General features: G+C 38.7%; 1 long non-coding RNA gene across 2 annotated transcripts; it reads left to right on the forward strand.

Annotated features, from left to right (window-relative positions):
• Positions 1-92: 92 nt before the first annotated feature.
• Positions 93-7,894, forward strand: LOC115655760. Of its 2 annotated transcripts, XR_004001498.1 has the most exons (5): positions 93-153; positions 653-750; positions 1,256-1,341; positions 4,472-4,671; positions 7,148-7,894. It is a non-coding gene; the product is annotated as an uncharacterized LOC115655760 (long non-coding RNA). The 2 variants fall into 2 exon arrangements; XR_004001497.1 differs by lacking the exon at positions 93-153 and having other exon boundaries at positions 160-750.
• The last annotated feature ends 1,249 nt before the right edge of the window (positions 7,895-9,143 follow it).

Consider the following 9,143-nt stretch of genomic DNA (forward strand, 5'->3'; position numbering starts at 1 on the left):
ACTCCCTGCAGCGCATGCGCTGGCCGCATCTGGGACCGTCATGACGCATGCGTCGTCTGCGCGCTTCTGTTCTTCCACCCGCTAGGTGGCGGGAAAGTCCGTTTTTTGAGTCACGTGCCGCTCCTGCGCCACAACGAGGCGGACGCTCCCGGAGTGCGTCAATTCTGCTGAGGGGTTTGGTGCCTCGTTGCGTAAAATGGGGGGAGGGAACCTTGTGTGTCGGCTCCGCTCGCCCCAGTGCCGGACCACGGAGCTCGCAGCAGAGCGCGCACACGCAGAGCTGTTCAATGTGCTGCGGCACCGTCTCCCTCTTCTCCCTGCCAGGCCCCGCACAGCAATCCCGGGCCCACCCCGCCTCCCTCCGCTTTATGCTGAGCCCCACTGTCTCCTCATCGCCATCCCCAGCAGCCCAGCCTGCTGCGTTAGGGGAGCATCCATTCCGTGGCAGGTGGGCATAGCGGTGCTGACCCGCGCGCCCTGTGCTGAGGACGGAAACACTACGCCCTCCTTGCCAGCGCCAGCCCAACACTGGCTGCTGTAGTCACATAAACAGTGGAAAGGATAAATTGTCTCTATGCCCCCCCCCATGCGAGAACAGAGGCAGAGTGGTGTAAAGGTGGCGTTAAGGTACCTTATGCCCCCCTCCATCTAGGACCAGCAATGGACCAGGCTGGTTTCTGGTGTAAGTTAGAGCAGCCTCAGGACTACTCCAATTCACACTGTGAGAGGGTAGGATCATAGAGTTACAAGGTAGGAATATGAGTATTTCAGCCTTTAGTGGCCAAAGTAGTCGTCCCTTTAATTAAATATCACAGGGGTAGTTGTGTTAGTCTGGATTTGTAAAAAGCAACAAAGAGTCCAGTGGCACCTATAGATTAACAGATTTATTGGAGCATGTGCTTTTGTGGGTGAATACCCACTTCGTCAGATGCATGTTATTCATGAACAATCTGAATTCATTACCCACGGCAACCATACACTTCTACTAGTGCCCATGGATTTCCTGGCATTTGCTTAGGACAGTATAGCTGACCGTAACATTTTACAGTATCTTAATATAGTTGTAGACATATACCAAGTCTTTAACTTGGGATAATTAGCTTTATGTAGATTTATTATATGTTGCCAGATTTATTTTTTTGCATGTATTGTATGGCTTTTACTTTTGTTTTGACCTGGAAAGGTATTATGTCAGTATTGGTGTAAGAATGGGTTATGTTGCATGACTTTCAAAAGTGAAACTTTTTTTCTACAGGAAATCCTCATTTGATTAGAATCCAACTTCTTGAACTACAGCTGCAAACTAAGGAAACACAGTAACGAGCTAACGAAAAAATTGAAGTAAATATGCATTATATGATTTTCATTTAATCTTCAAGTTATTATATAACATAAAATATAGTAACATAAAAATAAGAAATCAGTTTATTACAGAAAATCACAAATATATTCTTACCTATAGAGTACTTGACTGCATTATAATCAATACTTCAAGGAAGAGAGAGAGAACAAAACCATGCTTATGTTTTGTATCTATTCTTTGTTGTATCAAAAAATTAATTGCATGCACAATTTCTCTTTAAATAAACGGTTATTAAAAATACCAAAACCTTTTGGCATTACAGTTACTCTCTGCAGATAAGAATACAGGGTAGATAGTAAACAGAGATGAATGGAGATTTATAACTGTTGGCATCCAAATGTACCAGTCAAATGCTTATCCTTGGTGCACTGCCATTAATCATTGGAATACAGTACTATAAGGAATAGGTCTGATTGCATTTAACTGATATTCAAATTGCCCTGTCTTTTGTTATGCTTTCTCTGTAGAAAAGCAAGTACATGGTTTTTTCTATTGAGGTTGCAACAACTTACATATGTACTTAACTTTACACACTGAGAGAAATCCTATTGTCTTTAAAGTTAAGCAAATTTCTGTTTGCAGGATCAGAATATATCTTTTGTAAAATGCTGCAAATTAAGAATAATAATAATAGAAGTCAGATCTGAGGGTGGGGGAAGGGACAGGACTTTTTCAAACTCTAGCCACAATTCAAATTCTACCAACTCTTGATGCTAATATGAAATGTCATTCAAAATAGATCATGTAGATAGATGTTCATAGTATGATCGTCCTCCTTTATGGGTTTGACATTCACACCATTATCATTAGGCTTCAGATTAACTATCACCCCCCCAACACTCCAATTAATGGAAACAGTTCACGCCTTTAATCGCTATTGCTTCATGATGTCTGCACTACAGACTCTCGCAGATTACCAATCTATTCATTTTCATTTGGATCAAATTGTGAAGGTTATTTGTATTTTTGCAATTGTAAAAGCTACATTTTTAATGTGTTCACTAATTTTGAGTGCTGCCATTTTTGGGGAGCCAACTTGAGACATCTTTTGCTTGACTTTTAGAGGGACTGTAGACCAGCAGTTTAGTTACCTAAAAGTTAGATAAGAGAATAGAAAAATGAAAGGAGAGAGGGAGGAATGTAAGAAGAAATGGGAAAAAAGAGAAATATGGATTTCCGGTAAGAGTATTGGTATAGATTCATATTAATGCATTTTCCTCCAGAGAAAATGGAAGAATTTAATTATGGTATAGAACTTTTCCTATGGAGTCTAAGCTCAGCTGCCAGATCTGCACCCAGACCTAGAGGAATCATTCTAGAAGAGAGGAAACATGATTTGACAATATCCTCTTCTGAAGCATTGGTTGCTTTAAAAAAAAAGTTTTTAAAGAGAGCTTAGAAACATTGTCACAATACATATTGATACAAAATGAAAATAACTAAGCAGATTCTTATGATATTCCAAATTATGGCAAGTACTTTTAGTGACAACCATGATATTACAAGAGAGTTTCTTTGATATCAAACACTTTTCTCATGAAGACAACAGCTGTAATTGGCACCCATTGAACAAGCTTGACATGATATCTTGCCCTGGGACAGCAGGATTTTGCTTTCAATAAAAGCTTTTGGCATCCTCTCTGGGTAGGTGCTGCTGTCTTCATTGCACTGATTTTCTGGCATATTTTCATGATCTTCATGGTCTTCAGTACTTCTTTCACAATATTTGGCATTCAACTTACTGTTACCAGAAGAAGCACAGTTCTGCATACCTGCTATAATATTTTCGACCACTCTAGTTTTCAGAAGATATTCACTGACAGGCAAAATTTATTGTAAAACTAACTTTTGCTGAAATTATACTTTCTCTCAAAAAATTCCTGTAAACAACCATTAACAAGTAGGGCAGCAAATAATACAACAGTCCACTGGTTCTTCTTTCCTTTCCTCAGTTTGTTTCTGATCATACTCTATTTCTTCTCTCCCTTGTGTTTTTATAATCCACTTTAGCAGAATTTTTGAAATTGTTTAAATTAGCATTTAGAAATACAATTACAGCGGTTTCGCTTCCAAAGGTCTTCCCTCATTGGCCCTGAACACATGTAAAAGAGCAGCTAACCTATGGATTGTGCTGGGTGGCCTTGATGCTTTTTGATTCAAGAGAGAGTGGTGAAGGCATGGACAAGAATATGCATCTCCCTGTCAAGTGATTTCACGATCTCCTCAGTCATTTTTATGCATTCTGGAAGTAGTGACCTAACCAAACACAATTAATTTGATTTATAATTCCATGTGATTTATTGTGCTTTGTTCAGATAATTCATCAAAGCCTAAAAGATGGTGTAGGCTCTTCCTACGTCCCTCCCGTCACTAGCCTTGCATGCCGTGTCCCCGGGGCATTCACTTGAGGGAGGGCAGCTAGGAGGAGTAGCACTTCCAGTCTTTCCTTGGGATATTTTTTGTCTGCAAACAACTTTGACTTTGAAAATCTCAGCCTACCTATGAGATTTAAATGCACAATTCCCATTAATTGCAATGGGAATTGCATATCTAAATCATCTAGATGTCTGAAAATTTCAGCCCAGTCTCCACTGGGGGATCCATAGGAACACTGTAGATAGAGACTGCAGGGAGGAAGTGCTGAACGAATGTATCCCTGCTACCTGGTGACCTTTGTTAGAGGAAAGGTTATAGGTGCCTAGCATGAGAGCTGTCCCCTGGTGCACACTCTTCCACCGAAGTCTTCAGTAAGGTCTGCACCAACAGAAGCTGATCCAGACCCTGAGTGAATTTGGCTTTCGGCATGTGTACGCTATTTTCATAAAAATTTAAATCTGAAGCACACCAACATGCAGTCTTAACAATGTCCTGCTAAATTCTAATACCAATAAGGTTTCACGCTGCATCAATAAATGTAGCTATTAATTATCATCATCATTAAATGTTTATATTATGTCAGTGACCAGAGGCTCCAGTCAGGATTAGGGCACCGTTGTGCTGACCAAAGATATATTAAGTCCCTGTCATGAACAGCTATATTGGAAGTATTTCACAAATACTACTGTAAATGCAATGACCAATTTTCTGTTGTCATTCTTCTCTTTACAGCAAAATACTGAAGCTATTGTATGATTAAACAGTGCAGCTCTAATGTCTTGGAATTATCAAGGAGACTGAAGTAGCAAATCAAAATAATACCCTGGAAGTAGGTTAGCATATCATGTTTGGTGGAAGCTTGCTAGCAACTTCACTAGGCAACAGCTGTTTTCAAGGGCATGTGACAAGAAGAAACCTGCTTTAGTAAACATGTAAGTTTCCTGATTTGTTTTAAAAAAAAAACCAAAAAACACAACATACTAATTTTCAAATGTTTAAAAAAAATTAAAATGACAGTTTACAGCTATTTTTAAAAAAGGTCTTCCTTAATAATAGTTAAGAAATAGCAGGGAGGAGGTTTGTTATGTTTGGATATTTTAAATGCTATAGTCAGGCTTGTAAAAATGTATTAACATCTTCTAAAATTACTGGCTCCATAAATAAACAGTAAGCATGATTTACTAAGCCCGTCGTCCGAACTGTGGTACAACCATACATTCTTTTCCCCGTACTTGGTCCGTGAGTTTAATAGGTGGTATGTTTCAAAATCATTTACTTATTATGTAGGATACTGATAGCATGCCTTCCAGATAAATCTGATGTGGAAGAAAATAGGCACAGGTCATTAGCGTTCACTGAATTGCAAAACAAAAGACAAAGGACTAGTCACTCAATGAAATATTAACACTTGCTGTAGGTTTCTCTGTAAACAAGCAGCTAGAAGAAATATTTTAATAGCTTTTAGTTTTTCTGAAAATATACATATCTGATTTTTCTAAAGTAACCGCCTTGATTCCTTCTCTATTAAATAATACTAAAATATTCCTCTGGCAAGTCATGGCACTTTAGTGGCAACACTGGTGGGAACCCTAGTGTGCATAAGGCTCCTGAAACAGAAAGTTTATTTTTCTATATTGCGCCATCAGACGCTCAAAGCTTAACAAATAATGAGCAGTAAAAGTGCCAAAATACTAACAAATGGTGACACAAGGTGAAATGTAGGCTAAAAGTTGATGAGATTACTTGAGTATAAAACATTATGACTGTTACTTTGCAAGAATGCTTGTCTCTAAATTCAAAAGTGAAACAAATATTAAGAAAATCAGATGTGGAATGTAGTTGAGATTTTCGATTTCTCTGTTATCCTGTATGCTGGGGATTAAATCTCTTAAGAGCAGTCTTTTTAAAGACTAAAATACAAAGTAGGAGCCATCCTTCTTCATAATTCTGATTAATCACTCTGCATATTAATTATTATCGGCTTCTGACAAGTTACTCTGCCTACTAATTATCCACAAGGTATGGGCTACTCGCTATTAAGACTAAATATGTTCTAATGATCATAGATATCAAAGTTGCCAGCACGCTTAGAAGTTTTCCGCTGTGAAAAAAATTGTTGTCAAATATATAGTTGTTAGTTTTGAAAAACAATTATTTTTTCCAACTCAGAATATTTATCTCACACACATCATGGATGACTCAGAAGTAACAAGTTACATGCAGGTGGCTCACACATAGTTGAATTCTGATTAATACGTTTAAATAGGGGGACCTCCTAATATATATTTAGCTCCTGTGTCATCCCCAATATATTTACAACTATCATTAGCACCTTTAACTGGATGTCACTGCCACAGCCAAGAAAACACAAAACATCAGGGCATTCATGCCAAAATCCTCCTTTGCGGATTAATCCTGTGTAGAGAAGAAACTCCTGAGGCCAGATCTTAGCCTCTATTAATTCTTCTTTGCACAATGCCATATACACAAAGCTGATTTAAAGATGACCTAGGTGGCCAACTGAAGATTGTATTTGAATAGAAACAACTCAGTGAGTTACTGCAACCTGGAGTAATGTAGGTTATCTAATTCATGCTGGGGTTTGAACTCTGGCCCTCAGCAGCTCCAGAGATTTAGTGGGTAATGTAGATGGCCCACAGCTTGTCCAGACCCAAATATTAGTCCCTCAAAAGAAGACTTTGAAAGAGTGTTTTCATTAGTTTCCTGCTTTACTAACATCTGCTAAACATTATCAGACTTATCCACCTTTTAACTGGATTATGGAGAATCTTCTCAGAAATGTATGTTACATTTCACCTAGTCCATGGGGGGAAACTACAGACTTGCCTCAAACTCTGTTTTGATTAATCCTTGACCAAAGCCATTTGTCTAGCACAGTAACTCCGTTTTGGACATCTGTAAAGTCACAGAATGAACAAAATTGAGAAGCCATAATCTTAAAAAAATTGAGAATTGGGAGATGCTAAAGTCTTGATTCATCTGATACTACACTTGAGTCTGCTAGATTTTACAATTTATCAGCAAGTCCCCATAAATGTTGTGGCATCAGTTTATTACCATGAATCTAACTCTTTTCTAGTCAAGCTCCACAAGCCTAGGCTAGATGTTTTCCAATTTGGGAAAGACTTGTTTTTGGTTGGGATCTATTCTTCAAATCTTACAGGAAGAGCACCATATGTTAGGAAGGATCACCTTTCTAGGAACAGATAGTTTACACTGATGTTTGCAAACCAAACTTTATCTTCTAATTTTGCAGAGGAACCGCAAAGCAGAATAATTTCTGCAATGTTCTGAACGGTCTTCAGCCTTGCTTTTTAATATTACCTTCTCCTGTTCTCATTTGTCTCTTTTTTGTACTAAATTGCCAATTTATTTCTTTGTTCTCAGGATCTGAGCAACTTGTTACTCGGATGGATCCAATACCAATGTCTTTTTCTTGCTATGTTGGTGCATAAATTTCTGATGTTCTTTCTTGGTGGGTACACACATTAAACCTGCCACACTGGTAGGTTAATAGATAAATGACACAAAGCATTTGGTTCTGTTGGATATTTTCAGATGCAAACATTTTTGAGCAGCTCTGACTTTTTCACAATACATCTTCCTATTCTTATTTTCTTAATGGCAAGAGAGAGGAAGGGAAAGCAAAACACAATGGAGGCCAGTTTCATTCCTTGTGCAAGTCCATTGACAGCAGAAGGATTGTGTAATATGCATGTTATCTTGTGTAACGTTGCAGTGGGAAAGAAGCAATGGAAAGTTGTATATTATATAAAATACCACTCATACAAGTTTGCTGGAGTACATACTTGCATGGCAGGTGTAAAGGAGCATCCAAGGTGCAAGGCCATAAGGACATTCAGGCCCTAGAAGTTGTAGAGTACTTGTTGCAATTTAAAATACATCTGAGTTCTAGCACTGTTTACATTTATAGCAATATCAATTGCCTTTCATTTGATATAAGCAATGTAGAGATTTATTTATTTAGTTATTCAGTATAAGTGGCATCACACCTTTATATACTATATGGCAATGTCCTTGTAGTGATTTTGATAGAATTGCACTGTTTCACAAGATTGCACAGATCTTTATAAAAGTAAAGTTTTATAATAATAAATACATAATTTTATAATATTTCCCTGATTGTATGTGCTATTATTACAAACAATAGAAGCTCCATTTCTACCACAGAAGGGAGAGTAGGAAAGAAGGCAAAGTATAGTGACCAGTTTTCTCTGAAAAAACAGAGGTGTTTCTGTTATTAGGGCTTGTCATTGTGTCCTCATCAGTTTCACCAAGGACAGTTTTGCCCTGTTTTTTGTAGCCTCTGCATACAGACTGCCTGTTAGCTGGGTCAGTGACATTGACAACAGGCCATCTGAGAATATATGCAACTCAGGGACCTCCCCAGCAGACCTGTTATATGTTGATACGTTGCCCTTTACGGTAGAAGGGGAGTTGCTTGGCTGACAAGCAGGCATCATGTTCTCATTCACCCCCCAGAACTACAACTCATAACTAACTGACTCTACTATATGAGATGTGGTTTCTTTGCGCAGCTCTTCAAAGAATGGATTATTGCCACATGAATCCTCTTGGTTTGGTGTTACTTTAAGAAGTTGCAATAGCACCACCTGGTCACAAGAGGGAGCTCACATTACTCTAGTGATATCTCAAATAGTAGGAAGCCAGTTCCGTGAAAGCATCAGATATTGGCTACTGCCAGAGGCAGGATATTGGACCAATGACATATAATTACAAATCTTATGCTTTCATGGAAAAACCCCACCATCACTTACCAAATTTAATGTGTCATTTCAGTGGTAGGATACTGGGTGTTTCAATTTCTGACCTAGGAACATAAATGCTACAGGCAGCATTAACTCCCTTCCATGCCTCCCCCATTACTGGAGAGGGTAGGTAGATCAGAGCCACAAGGGATAGTAACCCTAGAAAACAGAGTAGAAGACAGGGCCCAAGACCCATTATATTAGTTTTCTTTTTCCTATGGATCTGCAGTTTGATCCTCTTGCCACACTTCTTGTCTGCACATCTACCCCATTAGAGGTAAATATATGAGGGTGCAGAGTCAAAGTAACAGCAATCCAACAATCTGTCCAGCGCGGGAGTACCTAGAGGATTGCTCTAGCCAGCATAATTTAGAGCAGCCCTTAGGTTCAGCCCCCAGTTAAGCCAAGGCTCATGTTTCCTCTGCTAAATTCAGCTTAGCTATGCCCTGAATATTGCCCAGAATTCCTAATATTCTATTTTATCTCTAATTCTCTTATCACTATTAATTGTGTGCATTAAAAGAGGAGAATAAAACATAAATGAAGGCCACCCTTCTCCCAGCTGCTAATGGCAGCTATATTGGCTGAGTTTA

The sequence above is a fragment of the Gopherus evgoodei genome, chromosome 8 (assembly GCF_007399415.2).
Source record: "Gopherus evgoodei ecotype Sinaloan lineage chromosome 8, rGopEvg1_v1.p, whole genome shotgun sequence".
Taxonomy (NCBI): Eukaryota; Metazoa; Chordata; order Testudines; family Testudinidae; genus Gopherus; species Gopherus evgoodei.